This window comes from Amphiprion ocellaris, chromosome 11, assembly GCF_022539595.1.
Source record: "Amphiprion ocellaris isolate individual 3 ecotype Okinawa chromosome 11, ASM2253959v1, whole genome shotgun sequence".
NCBI classification, from domain to species: domain Eukaryota; kingdom Metazoa; phylum Chordata; class Actinopteri; family Pomacentridae; genus Amphiprion; species Amphiprion ocellaris.
Window position 1 is genome coordinate 28,560,526 of NC_072776.1, and position 20,541 is coordinate 28,581,066.

Sequence of the window (20,541 nt, forward strand, 5' to 3'; positions counted from 1 at the left end):
AGATATTGTTGACTAGCAGACATGCTATGTTAAATGTAGTTAATATATTAATAATTTTATACCTGCTTCTCATCCAAGTCAGGTTTAGTCATTTAACTCAACTTCACAACTCACAGATTTTCCTCAAGATGCTTCACAGTGTGTACAGACTACACATAACACTCTCTTTTCTTAGATACTCAGAAACTCTCTTCAAATAAGTGGAAGAAATCTCAACAAAAGCAACAAAGCTGAGATCCCTGTGGTGGGATTAAAATAGATACATAAAGTGGATTAATCATCTGTGGAGGTCCTGGCAAAGTTACACACACTGTTTGTTTTTTTCCTGGAACACAAAATATGAGGGGAAAAAAACCTGTTCTGGGTCATAATAAATAGCATTTCTAATTCTGTATCATATTACATCAGCACTCAGGGCCTGGCCAGAGTTAGATGAAACTATGAGTCAGTAATGACATAAGTCCATTAACGACGGACAAGGCCAGAATAGAATCATTCCCAGTGTGGTTCACAGATGGTGTTAAAGGCGATTTAAAGGGTGGTTTCACTGATTTTTAACCAGCTGTCTGTCATTATAAAATGGGAAGTGTATCATCCCTGTTCATTTGTCTGCAAAAATCCTGATTCTACTCCAAACCACAAACTATATTTCCTCAATTTTCAGTCTTGAGGTCCACAACATCTTGCCATTAGTTACTATTGAGTAACTTTTTGTTGGGATTACTATCTGAAGAGTAAAATGTTTAATAAAAACTCATCAAAAGCATAACAAAAGTAACAAAATGAAAAGATGAAAGAGATTCAGATTCGGAGACAATACGACCACATCAGAAATTCCACAATTTGTGTTGATTTTATATTTCTTATTGGTTAATGATAGCCAATATATCCAACTTGCTTACTGTATAAATCATGTTAACTGTAAATTTTGGTCAAAAGGAAAGAATAAAACAACAGTAAATATATTTTAGTCCCTATAAATGCTATTGTTCACATTAAGCTCTGCTGATAACATATACATCAACTTGCTTTAATGGTTTTGAGGTGTCCTCTGTTAACCAGTTAGTCTATTTACTACAACATTAGGACAGGATCTTTCTCTAATGTGAGATATTGTATCCATGGCACAAACTAATAATTAATACTAGAAGGAAAAGCACAGAAGCCCTGCAAACTCATTTACCCACACATCTCCTAACCAAGTTTCACCAAAATCAGCCTGGCAATTTTCAACTAAAGTACAGTTTTGACTATATCTCACTTAACTTTCTGCTTTTAAGAAGTTCCTTTTGTGGATTCTAACAACTTGAAATTACACCTGGTCCCTTTAACCTAGTACATGAATTTTACAAAAGTGCAAAAGCTAGCTTTAGCGTTGTGCCTCTAGTCTCCTTCAGATGTTTCTGCTACAACTCAAACACGGTTTTCTTCCACTCAGATAACAAAGTAAAGAAAATAATGACAAAATGTTGTTTTACATTTTAAATTTAGGCAAAGCGAATACTTAGGTTTGAAAAATGTAATATTTTAAGTTGACTTTCCTCAAAATGAAGTTGCAGCAATGTTCATTGGAGAGAGATTAAATGATTAAAGCAGATCTAACTTAAACCATTTTTTAGTTGTTAACTTAATTTAGATATACTTGAATTAGTTGCAGGCTGCACTTCCACCTTGCAGCTAGAAGATCCCTGGTTCATGTCCTGGCCTTCCTAGGATCTTTCTGCATGGAGTTTGCATGTTCTACCTGTACATGCATGGTTTTCCTCTGGGTACTCCAGCTTCCTCCCACAGTCCAAAAACAAGCTGAGGTTAACTGGTGTTTCTAAATTGTCCATAGGTGTGAATGTGAACGTGATTGTTTGTCTCTATATGTAGCCCTGTGATAGACTGGTGACTTGTCCAGGGTGTCCCCTGCCTTCACCTGAGTCAGCTGGGACAGACTCCAGCCCCCCCGCAACCCTAATGAAGATTAAGCAGTGTACAGATAATGTAATGGATAGATGGATGGACGGATGAATCAGTTGCATGTCACCAATTGTAGCAAGCTGATCAACAAATCTCTTTTTTCAGTGTAAAGACACTAAAAAAATCCTTTTAAATATCGTGGTATTATTCGTTGGAACAACAACTCAGGTAAAAGATACAGAAATAAGCCAAAAATCTTAACATCCATGGCAGAATAATGAACTTCAGTCTGCTTCCACTCCCACAACAGATTCCCAACACTGGGATCTCGTGCACACAGGAATTCTATCTTCAAGCAGCCTTGGTATGCTTCAAAATGACTGTTACTTTCCCTTTTGGTTCTTGGACTCTACAGCCAGGAATCACGGAGGAGAGACATGCGAGGTCATCCAGAAACCAAGCCACCCACTTTCCTGACCAGAGCGCTCCTTGTAGGTTATGACAAACCCAACACAACTCCCACAACTTCCTCCCGTTGTCTGACAAAACCAGACAAAGTGTCCATGAACGTGGCAATGGTCAGCAGAGCAGCACATCTGAAAACAAAGACAGAGATGGAGAGCAGAGCGGTAAAAACCTTAAACTTCCACCAACCATTTCTCTCTGTTTAACACAATTTAAACAGTCTGGCATTGAAGAAAATGTTGATCAGGTCTGATTGGACTTAAAGTTATGTGTATCAAATGTCTTCCAATCCTTTACAGTCATGTTGTCCAAAAATGACATTACTAACCTGTGTTCTCAATAATGTTGTGAGGAAAATGTAGTTCCTGCCAGATTACCTTTGCCTGTAACTAAACACAAATGCTTTTAAAACGTATCTTTTAAAGCTTCAGTTTAAATGACACACAATATTAAGATGGTGTAATTATCAGAATTAAGCTAACGCAACTCATCAAAACAACTTTACAGTTTACAACTTACAACAAGGTTACAATCCCATTAATTTTTTTTTTTAGTATAAATTGGAGGACATCTTGGGATGTCCTCTAATTTTGATATAAACAAAAGAGTGTAGCTAAATGCAGCTTTAAGGTATAGCAGGGATGTTTTTACTGCAACTTTTCCATTTTGCCCACAGTTTTCTATGTCCACACAAACATTATCTGCAGATGTGTCCCTCCAGAGGACATCAAGGTAAACATCTTAATCAGCAGAAGAATGCAGGAATGTAAATGTGTGCACTGAAGAGGATGATTGCCCAGTTTCCAGATTTGGTGTCTTGGGAAAGTTTTGAAGTGTGACTAATAGCAGATATTTCTTCTGTATACAATTAATGAGAGGATTTAGCTGAGACATCACATGGCAGGTTGTTGCTCAGGCATGCAGGAGCGAATCAGTATCAAAAGGTCATTTGCAAATATACGTCTCCGTTCCGGTTATGCAAATAATTTTAGTCTGCGGTTAGAATGCAGCTCGTCACGGCTTGTTTGGCATCCAGCTCACGTGCTGCTGCAAGGAGCCAACTGAGGCCCGATCCCTGCTTAACATCTGCCATCTTGGATCTAACAGAAGCACAGGCTGCATGTTTCACCTCCTGCTGCTCGCTTTTGACATAAAATTGGATGCCGTGTTACAAATTTTGTTAAAAAATGAGACAAGACAGCTCTGGGCAAAATGACAAATTCAACATTCCACGAAATACGGGGGAGAATATACGTATTCGAAATGAATAGTGGCAGATAATTTGAAACAAGCGAAAACAAAACATGAAGAGCAGGAGGGGGAAAAAAAGTGAAGTGAGAGTGAAAGAAAAAGAAAAATGAGTCGACATAAAGTGAAGGAGGTGTTAGGTGTCTTTAGTGAAAGCAGCAAAGCGTTGACTCCTGGCGGAGGTGAGAAAAGGTGAGAAGAATCTGCCAGCGGTTAAAACTGCAGCTTTGGACTGACACTGAACCTAAACTTCAACTTCTATTTGAGTTAAAGTCACTGCAGACATTTAACCTCACTCATTTGACTGACTTGCAATGACAACTACTGTGCATTATGAATTTAAAATAGCCGTGTTTTGGACTCCTCAGTTCAAAAGCTTTTAGTGATGAAGCAATGAGGGAAGATAAAACAGAAGCAACAGTGTTTTATTTAGCCGGCCTGATTGTGCATCTGTTCAGACTCAGCGGTTACAATGAAGCCAGAGTGGGAGTCAGTGGATCTGAAAACAAATGGAGCTTTTGGCTGACAGAACAATGCTTATAGGTCTCCAAGCTTCCAACTGTAATCTTTTTTTTTTTAAACTTCACTTTTCATTTTAATCATGTGCAAACAGGTGGACACACAAACCAGGAAGCACATGTATGTATATGACGCACTGGGACTGTCTACGTAGACATATTGCAGGGAAAAAAATGCAAACACAGTATAGACAATGTGAATGCAAACATGTGCAGGTTCTACATGCTGGCCAAGTCAAATATAAAGCTGACATTTAAAAACAAACCCTCATGCTTAAACTGCCTGGAGAGCAATAAAAGGTCAAAGACAGAAAAGCATTAACCTCAGCACACTACATGGGGTCCGATTGTTTCTGAATATTTTGGAAAAGCTCAGATTTTTGTTGTGCGTGAACTTGTTTGCATTAACTGTGCTATTTTTGCAGCATTTTCCCTAAATGTTGCACATATTAGCTTTTGTATGTTAGTGTTGTTTTCACTTCCATGTTGTTGTGGAGCTCACAAAACACATATTAAAAAGCAAATCGAAACTGGAAAACTGGAAGCATAGATATCCTGCCTCTGGTTTAAGACAGAAATAGCATTCACCAATTTTTAATTTAGAATCAGACAGAATTTCAGCCTTCCTGTTTGTTATAATATGTTGCTTTAAATCCTAACTTTGTGATTAGAAAGAGATTCTTTCATTTAAAAACCAGTACAAGTGGTTAGGAAAATATAAACGAGGCCTGAAATCCCACCAGATATTTCCAATCTCAACTTCCCTTACAAATATTTACCTAATAAATGCTATTCTTAATACAACTCTAAATAAAAATGCTCCACTTATGTCTGCAGTCACGTTTCTGTAGGAGTTTACTGGCAGTCTGAGCTCATATCCACAGTTTCTTGTGAGTTTACAAGAGAGGAATATTATCTTTTAAGCTGTGTACATTCACACTGTTTACATATGCACTCTGATTAATTAAGAAAACATTTACAACATCAACAAATGCAATGGTCCAGTCTGAACACAAGAAACAAGATGCTAAAAATGTAGCTAACATAAACCCCTGCGATCATTGTTATTGTCTTTTATATTCTCTTTACACGTGTTAGTGTAGTTGCTGTACTGACCCACATCAGAGCGAAGCGATGTTTCTGCATGAAGACAAACACAAACCATCTCACACTCACAGCTCCAACAAAGTGCTGACTTTGACTTTGGCGGGAAACAAGGTCCTCCCTCTGTCTGCCTGAAGGTTCCCAGAAAAGAAGATGTTTTCGCTGCAATACCAAAATAGGTCCGAGCTGCAGGACAGTAAAGGGAGAGTCGAGGGTGAGGACACGACGAGGAGGCGACCTTGGTAGCATCCAAAGTGTGAACAACATATTTTACCACCAACAGTAATAGATTATTTTAGGTTTCTGGCCGGTTTAAGCAGACAATATCACATCTGCACACTCATGGGTTCTCTTTGTGTCCTACATCAACGTATTTTAACAGTTACTGATCACTTTAAAAGCACATCTGGCAGAAATGTTGACTCCATATGATCCAGATTGCAGCCTTAGATTCTCAGGTGGCGTCTCTCTGGCTGCTCCGAGGTCGAGGCTAAAATCTAAGGGCAACCATGCTTTTGCCCGAGGAGATAAGATTCTTAGTGACCTCTATTAAATCACTTCTTATACCCAATTGTTATAGACTTGTTCTGAGGTGATGTCTTCTTTTTATTCATTTATTCATATTGACAATTTGCAATCTGTGACTTTTTTTTTTAAAAACTTTATCTTCATTTCACTTTAACTTTTTTTGGTTTGTTTGCCATTAAATTGCCTTCTGCATATCCTGCTTTTTCCTTGTTTGTCAGAGCTTTATACTATATAACTCTGTTGTAAAGATGCTATCTAAGTCAATTTTGTATTATTGGTAATAATATTTTCATGATTTCAAGTTTAATCTATTTAGTGTTTGCAACAAAATCAAGCTGAGGCCAACGCCAAAAACTGCAGTTCCTCAAATGCCCATTAGAGGCTCACTCTAAAAGCGAGTCAGTCCCCATAGACCCCCATGTTAAAATGCCCAACTTTTCAGCAGATATAAACATGTATATCTATATTTATTTATTTATATTTGCATTTTGTGATTGGCATTTTAGAGATTTTTTTGTAGCTTTATCTTCATGTCACTTTAACTTTGCTTTGTTTGACTTTATTCCAGTTGTTATATTGTCCTCTGCATATCCTGCTTTTGCTCTTTGTCAATTCTTTATAAACTCTGTTTATAAATTTGTCACCCAAATCAACTTTGTATTATTTTTAATGATAACTTCATGTTTGCAAGTTTCATCTATTTAGTGTCTGCAACATAACCAAGCAGCAAACTCTGGGTCTAAAAATGAAGCGGGTACCAAAAACTGCAGTTCCTCAAGTGTCCACTTGAGGCTGACTCCAACATTGAGTCGTTCCCCATAGACCCCCATGTTAAAACAACTAACTTTACAGCAGAAATAAATTTACAGCCTTGTACAAGAAACAGTTTTGGTCTCTATAGCTGATTTACCCATTGATGGAGGATAAATTCTTGTGTAATGGACTTTGTTGAATTATATTAAGGCTTGGAGTTATGCATAATGAAAGGCATAGGACAGTTTATGGTCCACCTCAGCTCCACTCATGTCATACTTTTTTGCGAACTTTTGGATTAGATGGTAGTTAGGTAGAGTCAAGCACTATCAAGATGATGACAGCATGAAAACTGCTGTTCATGAGTTGGTCTGTCTTTATATAAAGTCCATATAATCTTTTGATCACCTTGGCATTTTAAAAGTGAGGCAACTTGCCTGGTCTGACAAGGAAAATTCGACTTTCTTACAACTTTGGGTCCAGTTGTGTTTTTTGTAGTTGTTCCTATCAGTAATAATAACATAGAAGCTAATTAAAGAGAGGGAACATGGCGATGCTGCCACCAAGAAGTCTGTCGTTGGAAAGACAGGACGAGACAGGCTTTCAAAAAACCTCCAGTTTAACCAAATAAAACTGAAGAGAAAATAGTAGGTTTAAAGTGCACTTATTACCCAAAGTATCTGCCATAAACATCCATGACAGCTTAGCAGCTTCTTGGTTCAACTTTAACCTACTATGCTTAGGAAAGTTGCACAACTTTTAAAAAAAAACACACCGAAATGTTTCCAACTCATTTCAAGTGATGTTAATGCTTTTTGTTGTAGCTGTTAAAAAGGAAACCATGAAAGTAAGACGTAACATGTCTTACTTTAATGGTTTTCTTATTACTAGCTACAACAACAACTATTAAAGTAAGACATATTATGATGCACCAGAATATCAAGACACAATTTGGCCTGTGGAACGTCTTTAATATCCTAGAAACTCTGGGACACATGTCTCAAAAAGCCTGATGAGTCACGTTGTTGAGTTATTTCCCCTCTTCTCTCCTTTACTGGCTTTTCTTCTGCTTGCTGCTATTGCTTCTTGTCACTCTGAATTCCCATTTAATCCTCATTTTGTCGTTTCATCTTTATCCTTGCAGCCCACCACCCTCCTGCTTTACCTCTCTGTTTCTGGCCTGGATTCTTTGAAGTTGTGATTCCACCATATAAAGCCATGGAAACACTGAGAGTCTGGAGTTGACGACACGTGCCACTTGTCACTGTGACTGATTGGGCAGCATGTGAAAGTGGTCCTCGGAGTAAAACTGAAATATAATCCTACAATACCTAATATGGAGAAACAATACGTGAATGGTGTTGGCTTCATCGTGCAAAGAGCTTTACGGTTTGCCATTTATTATACTTAAGTTTTAGTACTGTAAAGTGTATAACGCTAGACCAGAAATAAGAGGATATTGCAATGTAATATACAATACAATAAATATAGTTTTTTCTGGTGTTTTGAGCTACACATGTGGACAAAATTGTTGGTACCCCTCAGTTAATGAAAGAAAAACCCGCAATGGTCACAGAAATAATTTGAATCTGACAAGAGTAATAATAAATAATAATTCTATGAAAATTAACCAATGAAAATCAGACATTGCTTTTGAACTGTGGTTTAACAGAATTATTTTAAAAAAAATAAACTCATGAAACAGGACTGGACAAAAATGATGGTCCCCCTAGAAAAGACTGAAAATAATGTGACCATAGGGACATGTTCCATCAAGGTGTGTCCTCTAATTAGCATCACAGAGTCTACAAACTTGTAATCAGTCAGTCGGCCTATTTATAGGGTTACAAGTAGTCACTGTGCTGTTTGGTGACATGGTGTGTACCACACTAAACATGGACCAGAGGAAGCCAAGGAAAGAGTTGTCTCAGGAGATTAGAAAGAAAATTACAGACAAACATGTTAAAGGTAAATGTTTTATTTATTTACTGTAATTTGGCTGAATTAATCATTTTCCATCCAGACACAAGGGACATTTTAATCAGGCAGCTTTGATTTCTGTCCCTATTTTACATCAGAGGCGTCATTATGTAGCTGTGGAAAGGAAAATTATGCCAAAAGGAGCCACCAGAATGACGACCAACTCAAAATGGAACAAAACGTCCTCCTCAGCCTTCATGCAGCCACTAAAGATGTGGATCAAACCACAGTCTTAGTAAAGACTAAAGTGCCACTGACCAAGTTTGAATAACACAATCAAAGATTATTTTTCTGCAGCGATAGTGGCTGGTGCACTGTTTAAATATAAGATATGAAAGTGGAGGCAAATATACTTGATAATCAGCTGTGTTAAATACACAACATAACAAAAAAGCACTACAATGCTATATAATAGTGTGATGTGGATGTTATCAACAGTTTTGATCAGTTTTTAAAACTTTTTTATAGTTAGTGTGCAAAATATACTGTAATTTCTGTGACATTATTAATTTTTATCTGTATTTTAACAAAACAGAATATTTGTAAAATAACTGTAAATTGTTGAAAAAAATTACAGTTAAAAATGTTAAAAATGTTTAATTGTACAGTGTATGTACACTTGTGACTCTGGTAAGCCAAATGTGTAGGGTTTTTTCATCACGGTGTTTTAATGTAAGATAAAATAGGCCTTTATTAATCTCACAAAAGGGAAATTTTCAGTGTTACAGCAGCAAAAGTAGTGAAAACATTTAAGTAATATGAAACAAAATATACCAAAATATACACTACCGCTCAAAGGTTTGGAGTCATCCAGGCAATTTCATGTTTTCCATAAAAACTCACACTTTTATTCATGTGCGAACATAACTGCACAAGGGTCTATCTAAACATCAATTAGCCTGTCAACATGATTAGCTAACACAACACAATGTACCATTAGAACACAGGAGTGATGGTTGCTGGAAATGTTCCACTGTATCCCTACGTAGGGCTACTACTATTCCACTACAACGCCAAGGCTACTCAGTCATGGTTTTGTATTTTTTTTTTGCATGTATCTTGATTTAAAGTCTTTGTTTGGTGATAGTTTTTACAGGTACAATTTCTCCAGTGCTCCAGCTGTGGGTGGTTGGTTTCCTAACAATGTCACAAAGACGTGTCATCTGAGTTTTAGTAAATGGAATTAAACCGCTTTGTCTCAACTTAACTGACAAATGGCTTTTTTGAGCAGTTACAATCATGGAAATCACAATTTTCATTCTCATTAGCCAATAGAGCCACAATTTGATGTATTCAGCACTTTCCCAGCCTGCAGTCTCTTCCTCCACCTGCATAATATTTCATCTGGCGTTGCTGCTGAAAACATCACGTCACCTTGCAGTCAGAGCCAAACTCTGTGCTGACTGTCCAGGTCTTTGTTGGCCTGGTTGCTAGAGCTGCTCGATACCAAACAAAACTCGCTGAACTGACGTTTACAGGACGAACTGTGTCCAGATGATAAATGCAGCGGTGATATCTGATGAGAGCTCCACTCATATCTCAAAGAAACATCTAGTTACATGAAACTTGTTTTCTGGCAGACGGTGGACAGGCCTAAGAGAACCAACGACTGAAATATTATAAATGCCAAAAGTGGAGTTATGAGGCCGTAAGATGAGGAATACAATAACGCCGAGAAGCTGGGAGGTCTCTGGTTAATGTAAAGGAGAGAGCTCCTGCACTTTCACTCGCTTTAGATGTGTTTGAGTACATTTTACAAGACATGTATTTCATAAAGATGCTGTTAATCACATTTTCCCAGCAGCAGTATTCAAACATACTGTAAGCACGGTCAAATTCTTGGTTTTTATTTGTGTTTTTAATCTTTTTTTTTTTTTTAATTTATTCTAGCTTGCAAACACTTAAGCCACAGAAGAAGTGGATTATTTGATATTTGCTGCCTGTTGAAACAAGAAAAAACAGAACAAGTGCAGATAAATAAAATCACAAAATCTTTTGCTCTTCTAGATGATCTGTGGGATGAGAAACACAGACAATAGAAAGAAAACTTGCAGAAATGTGGACTTAAAATGTGTTTCCTCGTAGAAAAAAGTCTGCAAAAGCAATAACTCTAAGTTCTTCATGGACAACATAGTCAACATTTCGACACTGAGATCTAGAAAAGTTACTGAGCATTAGATTTTGCAAGTTTAAGAAAAACGGTGGAAAAGTTTCTAAAGTCTTCTGAGGTCAGAACAAATCAAAGCGGCACCATAAGTCACCCACAGCATCTTAGTTTGCTGTAAACTTTACCTGGCAGAGAGTTAAATCATGGTCAGGCTGCATTCAGTCCCACTATTAACAATAGAAAACCGCCTCCATGTGTAAACACAGTGCCTATTGTACTGTACTCTGATGGTTAGTTAGTCATAATCAGGGCAGAATAGGAATTCCACGCTGTGTTGACTCTCCTATTAAACAAGTTAAACCCGTGTTTGCTTTAAACTTGAAGCAATCAATAGGCAAAGAATGCCTCGTGCAAACATCAAGATTAAACCATTCAGTGCTGTTTGCTTAATATTTTAAATGAGAGGAGGATCCAGTTATTCTGTGTGCAGCAGCAGGCGGTGGTTTGCTGCTCTCATGTGGTCATGGAGGAAACTGCAGCTCAGATTTTACACCAGTGCTGCTGTTTGAAATGTTTTCTGCTTAGACTTAGATGACTTTATTAATCCATGGACTGAAATTAAGTTGTTGCAGCAGCATTGGTATTCAATAAAGGGGTAAACAATATGACAACGCAGAATATTAGGGTATAAAGTGAAGATAAAATCAAATAAAGTGAAACAAGATTTTAAAAATATAATATAGAAAAAAAGTCTACAGAATATACACTACTGGTCAAAAGTTTTAGAATTTTTCCATTTAAAAAAAATGAAATTCAAGTAGTTCAAGTCCAATGAATAGCTTGAAATGGTACAAAGGCAAGTTGTGAACTGCCAGAAGTTTAAAAAAAAAAAAAAAAAAAAAAAAAAGGTTGCCCAAAACTGAAAAATAATGTACATTTCAGAATTATACAAAAAGGTCTTTTTCAGTGAACAAGAAATGGGTTAATAGCTTAAAGCTGTTCTGCAGCAATGGAGGTTGATCAAACCTTGAAAGCTGATGCCACCAAATCCTACAAGTGTCCCAACTTTTCTGGATTTCTCATTACCTTCTCTGTCTGCATAAAAGTAGTGCTGGAACGCACTGTGGCACCATATCCTCCAGAGCATTATTTCAACAGTATTGTACTGCAGAAAGTAGTGTGTTGCTATAAAAATGGCGAGGAAAAGGCAATTAACAATAGAAGAGAGACAGACCATGTAGGTCTTTCCTACAGAGAAACTGTGAAGAAAGTCAAGGTGTCGGTGAGTACAGTTTTCTTCACCATCAAAAGGAATTCAGAAACTGGGGGAAACTCTGACAGGAAGAGGTCTGGAAAACCCAAAGCCACAACAGAATCAGAAGACAAGTTTCTGAGTCAACAGCTTGGTGATAGGAAGCTCACAGGACAACAGCTTCAAGCACAACTTAATAGTGGTCAAAGTGAGCAAGTCTCAGTTTCAGCTGTGAAGAGAAGACTCCGAGTGGCAGCAAGAAAGCCATTGCTCAGACATCAGAATAAGAAAAAGAGGCATGCCTGGACCTTTTTAGTGTACAAGAGTGACAGAATATTCAAATGAGACTGTGAGAAGAATTTGAGAACTTTACCTCACACACTTAAGTTCATTGCACACATTTTGAAGTAGTTGTAGCAAACAACACATGCCAGGAAGCCAGACACTGTGGACTGCAGTGGAACTCAATGTAACTCTATTTAACTACAATTTTGAAATACTTGTATTTTTACTTAAATACTTCCAACTGATGTTGCTTTATATTTCCACTCCGCTACATTCAGAAGGAAACTTTCCAATCTCTTAGATTCTGCTTTTAGGATGAATACACACCAGATAATAGAACAAACCTTTAAAATCAACATATTGTTAAATTTTTACTGAAGTATTGTACCTAAATAGAACTTTGAGATACTTGATATTTGTATTTTACTTGAGTATTTCCATTTAACATTACTTAATATTTGTAATCCACTCATTTTAGAGAGAAATACTGCACTTTCTACTCTACTATGTTTATGTGACAGCTTTAGTCACTCTTAGGATGAAGATTATACACAACACATAAAATAACAAGTTATTAATATCAACATATTGGTTAAGTTAAAAATCAAATATAGTACATTTTGGAATGATATAAAACGGGATCAAAATAATCTAATAAGAGAAGCAGAAAATATTTGGCATTTTTTCTGAAAAGGTGTTGAATTAACTAACAAGATTGCTAGTAAATGTTCTTTTGTTGGTTATTTGACGTAAATTCTGCACTTGTATCTACTATATACATAAAACAGCAACCTTGTTCTGAAATACAGGATATCAAACGTAAAAAGTGAATCTGTTATAGAATAAACTGAACTTTCACCTTTGAATCCCATTCATTTTGCATGTGCAGGGCTGATTTGAATGATCGTCCCATTGTCTGTGTGATTGAATTTAAATAAGTGAGATAGTTTTTTACTCTCCACAGCCCTGATTTCACCGTTTGTCATTTCTTGGGGGCAGTTTTTGTTGCTTTGTTAATCAAATGTGCTTTAAAAAAGCCATTTCTGATCTCAGCGGGAGTTAAATAGAGTTTGGGCAGAATGTTAACTTTGCTCTTTTGTAATAACGTTGTGGGACTGGAGGTGAATGAGTCCCTGCGGATCTCTTTACTGATACTCTCTGCACAAAGACGCAGACCTGGCAGCATTAATCATCACATGAAAAGAGCCACTGTTTGGAGGTCGCTGTGCAGAAACCCTTTCTGTGGGTTTACTAATGAAACAGGACACTTCAAAGACTTTATTTCATGCTTCATCATACACTCACTGCAACCAGAGACACGCACAGATCTGTGCAGATGTTTGCTCGGTCAGCTCCAGATGTTAAGGGTGATTGTTGAACACTATGAATAATTTAGGCAACGGATTAAAATATTCACAGATGACAGACCGTAGAAATGTCTCAGAAAAGACCAAATTCTACTTAAAATTGATTCCACACACACTTTGCACTGTTAGTTGTGTTCTATCAGTAAATTAAATGACTTTACAGTCACAGTTTTTGTGTAGACTAAGACTACAGAGACTACAGAGACAGTGTTGCTATGGAGACAGGAATAAAATCACTGGATGCTTAAAAAAAACGATGCACAAGACCTAAGAATGTCTGAATTGCAGTTCATTGGAAAAGATGCCAAAAAACGCCCACTAGTGGTTCCATGTTTCAAATCTTTGTTCAAAAAAGACAAAAAGAAAGAAAATAGCACCTGTTGATTGGATCAAATCTGCATTTATTCTTCTACTACCAAACTAGCAAGACTGACTGTAACGCCATCAGATGGAAAGTTTAAATGTGTTCCTACTTTGTATTTCTACTATGTCGAGTGTCTTTCCTAATTTAACATGAAGGTCAGAGGTCAAGATCATCCAAAGTCTACATCTTTATACCGTCCATCTCAGCAGGACAAGACTTTCAAATAGGATTTAGAGAATATTCTGCAGCGAAAGGAGCACTCTGCTACACAAAGCCACAATTTCATTTCACTTTTTTTTTTAGTTTAAGCTGCATACCTACATGCAGAATACAACTAATTAATTTGATATTTGTTCTTAATTGTTAAATTTAATCTACAAAAAACAGCAGAATAGGAAGAGACAACTCCTCTGCATGTACACTAATGTTTCCGTTTCTTTAGGTTGTGTCTTGCAGGTGCAGAATTGAGGGTTATTAGTTGCACATGGTCCACCTGAAAATACAGCTTCCTGCACTATCACACACCCATACACTCTGTGTGCTATTTACATACTTGGATCATATGTTGTATCCTTTGTCTGATTCTTCTTCAGTTTGTTTGCTGGCTTTTTGGTCAATAAATCAAGTTTTCTCAGCTACCAACTTGTATTGTTGCCCTAATGATGGCTGTAACAGCAAGCTGACACATCCAGCTGAAGCACCACAAACTATGAATCAAAATGAATGAGGTAATTCACCACAAAACACTATATTGTACTCTACTTTGTTAAAATAATCTATCTCTCCTCTCCTGTTAAGAAATAATACACAAAAAAGCAACAATAAACCAAGCACTACAAACAGAAAAGGGCCTATGTTTACAGTTATTGTCATTGATAAGCCCATTAGTCATCTTTTTATTGATATAAAAAGATGACTAATGGGCTTAAGAATGTAAGGTGTGAGAGTTGTTCTCTAATTTCTCTTTTTCACCTCAAGAGAAAACAACACATCTGACTCCAAATTATGATGCAAAGCAGCACCATCCTGCTTGTGAGGAAGGTTTTTACTGCAGTGTCTTTGTACCTCATGTTGCCCTGGAGACCAATAAACTGTTGTAATGATGTACGTAGCCAGAGGGTGTCAGTGTTGCACAGCAGAAACCTGATGTCAAGCACATTATACCGTCTAATGTCATTCAATCAAGCAAAAAAGGCAACAGAATATTACAGAACTATATGCATATTTTGTATAAACTTGAAAAAAAGGCATAAAACTGCAAAAAACAGATGAAAAGCTGCAACGGAACAAAGGAGAACTTAAAAGCTGTTAACCATCTACTAACAAACTATCACATAAAACTTAAAAACAAGAATATAAAGTTGAGTCTTGAGCCATTTCTAAACAAATGTAGTTACAGATATTTGTGCGGCTGATCAAAGGTTTTATTTACCAGATTCCACAATAATCAGTTCAGTTTGCTGGAGGTTTTACTTCACTTGTTAGTGGAAGAGAATCACACAGAGTGTGTCGCCGGAGAGCATCCCTCAGATTACTGTAATCCCATTTAATGTACTACATTACTTTCTAAAACTGCTGACTGGAAACTCGCAGAGTGAAAGTGAGAGGTCGCGTCCTGGAGGAGGTGAGAACGAGAAGAAGAACCATGTGTGGGAGGAATGTGGACGGCGTTTAAAACGTGGAAGGTACTGAGTGTTTTTCCTGCAGAGCTGATGAGCTGAATATTCACTTCCAGCGTTTAACTCGGAGAAATCGATCGACATCAGCTGCTAGGGCTCTCAAACCACCAGCAGGAGAAGGACAGAAGAGGAACAAGTATTTATCAGCAACTTTAAGTCCTCTTCTGGAGGCTGGTGTACAATGAATGCCAGTATAGTAACACATACTTTTAATAATGTCAAATAAATGTGTGCTCTGTATCAAAATGCCATTACATCTTCAAGCAAGCTTACAGATAAAAAATATTAATTGAATATAATAGGAATTTATGCTGAAATGTTTATATATTTGCATTTTCGGCCTGCAGCGTTTTCAGTTTCCACACAGTTTTTCACATTTATGTCAGAGACGTTAAAATAGGTCAGAGATGCAAACTGGTGAATCAGCCTCCCAGGAGGTCTGTCATTATAATCTGGCCTCTATATTCAACCAGCTTCTCTTCACTTTCTCCCCAGTGCTGCCATCCCACACGGCACCACACATTCCTTTCATTTACTGCAGCCTGTATTCAGATCCGATATCTGACCCCAGACAGATGGGCAACTCCCAAATATTGTGTGAGCAGAACGATGAAATGTGCAAATAATAGCGAGGATGAACACTGTATATTATATATAATATATAATATATCAAGCTGGTGTTTGTGCTCAAGAGAACCTTGTTAAATAAGTATTAATCACCTTTAGTAACAAGCAGGAGGAAGATATTTGCAAATAAACTGTTATCAGAGCTTCATTTACGTGACTTCTAAAGGCACCAGTCACACAGCAGCTCACTGATCCTCGGGTGTTTTCCTCATCAGGTTTAACCGAGCTGCATGCCGCTGACTCAAACATGACACATCTCTCCTCCTCACAACGCAGCTATTTTAATAAGAGCACTATTTACAGGCGCTGATGAATGGGGAGCTTTTTCAGGAGCTCCAGACTGGCAGTGAGGCGTGCTGAGGTGGAGAGAAAACTACAGAGACCAACGTGGGAAATATATTTGATTACTACTAAAAAATAGTAAAATACACAGATGAAATTATATAGTTTAAATATCTGCTTTTTTGTTTGTTTTTCCATCAGCTCTTGGGAAAGCATTTGTGTTGAGTCTTATTTTGAAAAACTTCACATTGAAAAAAATAAGCCTATGCCATTCCCATTAAACGTAATTTGTGCAGCATTTACACTCCATGTTCTCTAAAACACAATTTTCTCTTTAATAGTGTCTTATCTTATGTTTGAGGCTCATTAAAAGCATTGTGTTGTGGTTATTGAAGCCTTGATACAATACAATATTAACATTATTACTATCTCACCAGGAAGTTGTTCAAGCAGCACAATTATTTTAAATTTGCATTGATACCTTAAAGTTACTGTTCTAAAACTATTTGTTAGGATGAGGATGCTTAGGAACGACATACAAATACATGGAAGATCCCAACATGATGTTTTCTACCACAACTTCTCCCCGCTGTGTCTCTACTGTGGTTCACTTTCTCACATGAAATACTCATTAGCCAATTATCATCTCCTACAGTAGGTTTTTGATCATTATAGGTGGCTAAAAAAATTCACTGCAAAAGTCACAAGCGAAGCTACACAACATCATGTAGAACAGCAAAGAAAATGTCTGTCCATCAACAGAGACTCTGTGGGTCTCTATGATACTTAATCCTCAGAGATTCAGTAAAAAACAGTGTTAGATTATACATGATTTCATGTTGAACTTTGTCAGTGACTGACTTTATTACAAAATGCTCTCATGCTGAGGCTGATTTAGAGGGAATTAGAGCATCACACCTGTTTTTCTCCTGAAAAATAATATATCTTAATGGAACTTAAACTGTGCTTGCAGGTGGGAGATTTTACTATAAATGTCACCATATTTGGACCAAAGCTGTGGCTTTCAACTGCATCCTTACAAACCCAACCAAACAGACTTGTGCATTGTACTCTAAACATGTCTATAAATTTTGCAGCGACATATTATATGCTCTATATATAACATGTTCTGAGGTAAGAACAGTCTAACAATGTTATCATCGAGCATTTTTAGAACATCTTAGGTAGCCTTCCTTTAAGAAAAACATTCTGTGAACTAAAATAAAATCTTGTTATCTTGCTGATAACATCTGTAGAACCTTCTCAGAATTTTTCTGGAACTAAAAAAAAAAAAAAAATCTAGCTGTGTCTTCAGTTCTGCTAAGAACCAGGAATATTGAGGATTGTTGTTTTTGCAGCCATATTTTGGGTGATTTATTTGGACACTGTAACTTCTACATGTTTACCTTTGTCAGTGCATGATGTATTGCAAAATATTCTCATGCTGAAGCTCATTTTGAGGGAGTTACAGCTTCATACCTGTTCTCTTGATGCTGCTTTTCCACAGCACTAAAAGAAAAATTCCTGCAGCAAAACTTTGGCAAACTTTCTCAGAACATTTATGGAACTAAAAAAAAATCTGGCTGGGTCTTTAGTTCAGTGAAGAACCAGAGAGAAAAGTCAAATGAGAATCCACACAAAGACTGACAATGCTTGTCTTTACAGACTTAGTTTGGGTTTTTCATTTGTACTCGGTAACACCTGCATGTTCAACTCAGTCAGTGAATAACTTCATTTGAAAATACTCTCATGTTGAAGCTAATTTTGAGGACGTTAGAGCGTTGCAGGTGTTCTTTTAATGCTCTTTGCTCACAGAAACGTGGAACTTTTGCAGTGCTTGAACTGGTGCAGATGTTGGCTACTAAAGTGGGAGGTTTTCCTGTAAATATCACCAAATTTGAACCAAAATTGTGGCTTGCAGTCGCATCTTTACAAGTCCAACCGAACAGATTTGTGTATTTTACTCTCAACCTATAAACTTTGCAGTGTCTGTCTATAATACTCACTGAGGTGTTTAAGGTGTGCTCTTTGGGTATGCCAAAGTTTGCCTCACCCCGCAGCAGGCCGCTCTGCAGAGTTTCAGTCACGGGGTGAGGGAGGGAGGGGGTGAGGGAGGGAGGGGGAGAATATGCAGGACTCGGCTCACCACGCCTCGGTACGGTGAGCCCGTCAGCCATATTGACTACCTCCTCTCCGGTCTGTGGGAGACTGGCGGAGGAGCCTCCTCTCCTGCCAGTGTCACCGAACACTCTGAGCGCGCACCGCGTCCGGTAAACCGCGCAGAGGACGGGCTCTATTTTTACCCCGCTGTGGATATATAAAGCACCGCGGCCGGGTGGAGGGAGGACAGTTGGAGACATCCTCAGCGCGTTAGAGGTGAGTTTGATCGCCTTCATCTCTCCCTCTCTCTCTCCGCCTGCCTCCCCTTTTAAGCCGTTCAAATGAGGTGGGATTTATTTTCCTCTCCGGGCTGGAGGACGGTAACCGGGCTGTTTTTACGCAGGGCCCGTTAACGAACGCCGTGAAACTTATTCCACAGCGTTTTTCTGACAGGCAGGTTGGAGGCGGCGGCGTGGTGACAGTTTGGTCGCTTCACCTCCGCTGCAGAAACCGGCTTCTTCTCGCACGTTCAGTAGGGGAGGACGGGTGAGTAAAGCGGTGTCACTTTGCGCTGAGGAGCCGTATGTCAGGTACAGTGTTATGCAACAGAACCGGGTAATTAGATGCTAGTGGCTTTTCACAGAATGACCCGGAGGCGCCTCATGATTTTTACGCTTCCACATTCAAACCAGACACATTGGGACGTTTGTTGACTAAATGTTTCGACCTGGACGAGCTCAACACGTTTGCTGTTGGAATTTGGTGACGTCCTGTTTGTGTTTTTGTGTTGCTTTTGTTCAGACAATGTTTCTTGCGCCGTTTGCAACTTTGCTGCTGCTGACGATGCGCGTTTCTCTCTGCAACAATGTGCCAAACACTTGCACAGAAACAGCGTTGGCGTCTGTTGCTGAAATTTGGCACCATACGTCTTTTGCGCATGCCTCCAAATCATTCACATACTGCAACTTAAAGCCAAGACAGCTACCTCTCTTTAATAATGCGAACAAGTTAGTTAAAAGGCGCATTTTTACATCAGAAAACTCGCTGTTGGTCAGTAAATAAACTGCAACCTCGCTTCCCTGAGTTCGCTCTTTGGCGGCTTTTGCGCGTAAACTTCACTGCTGCGTAAAGTCACATCAACGCGCCCACACTTGATGGTTTGAGGTCGATCTGGCACCAACAGATGCTCCGCCGGCGTCAGGGGAAGTCCAGGGCTGCCGATTGGTGTCATTATTGGCTAATTTCCCCGTCCGTCAAACCCTCCTGTTGCGCTCGGGCCCGCCCCCCTCTGGGACCAAATTACAACTCATCTGAGAAAGAGGCGCTGCGCATCATGACATGAGATACCACTGACTGCTGGTTTTAGATTTCGCTCTGTTGCGCTATTTTTTTGTAACCTGTTGAATAATCCCATGGCTTAAGACCAGAGTGTTGACCTCTCCTGACCTCACTTTCATGCCTAATTTACTCCTACAGCTTTCTAAAAAATTTGAAATTTTTTTTTTTACCTATTACAATAAAAAAAATAACTTTTTAATACTTGGGAGTGTTTGTCTGTCTGCCATTTGACTGAAGAGAAAGTGTCCCAGTGTAACCAGTGGGCTTCTATATTGTGTTAGTTAAAAAGGCTGGGCATGAACACTGTAAAAAATGGTGAAAATCTGTCAGCAAGGGTTGAAGTTGGTTCATGCAACTGAACTTTGCATTTTCTGATGTCAGTTTGCGTTCAATGGATTTAAGTGTACATTTTTTTAAAAAGATAAAGCGTCTATTGCCAGTGCGTGTTGCTGCTGTTTCATCGCCCAGGCCGAAATCCATGTCTATCTTAACGTCATTCTTAAGGTGTTTTGTGTGTCTTTGTGACCTTAATGCGAGTTCAGTTAAAATCACGCTTGTTTTCTTTTATAAAAAGCCTTAGAATTATTGTCGAGTCATTTTTTACCCACTTTGAATATGAACATGAACTTTTTTTTTAGT

At 38.2% G+C, this 20,541-nt stretch overlaps 1 protein-coding gene across 2 annotated transcripts in view; it reads left to right on the forward strand.

Moving 5' to 3' along the window:
* Window positions 1–18,655: 18,655 nt before the first annotated feature.
* LOC111571685 (radixin-like) overlaps window positions 18,656–20,541 on the forward strand; it is a 64,434-nt gene continuing 62,548 nt past the window's right edge. The window contains exon 1 of one of the 2 annotated variants that reach the window (XM_055015086.1): window positions 18,656–18,840. The gene's annotated coding sequence lies outside the window, so the exon portion shown is untranslated. Of the gene's footprint in view, window positions 18,841–18,922; window positions 19,111–20,541 lie in introns of those variants that run through there. The other variant, XM_055015087.1, reaches the window with a different exon arrangement.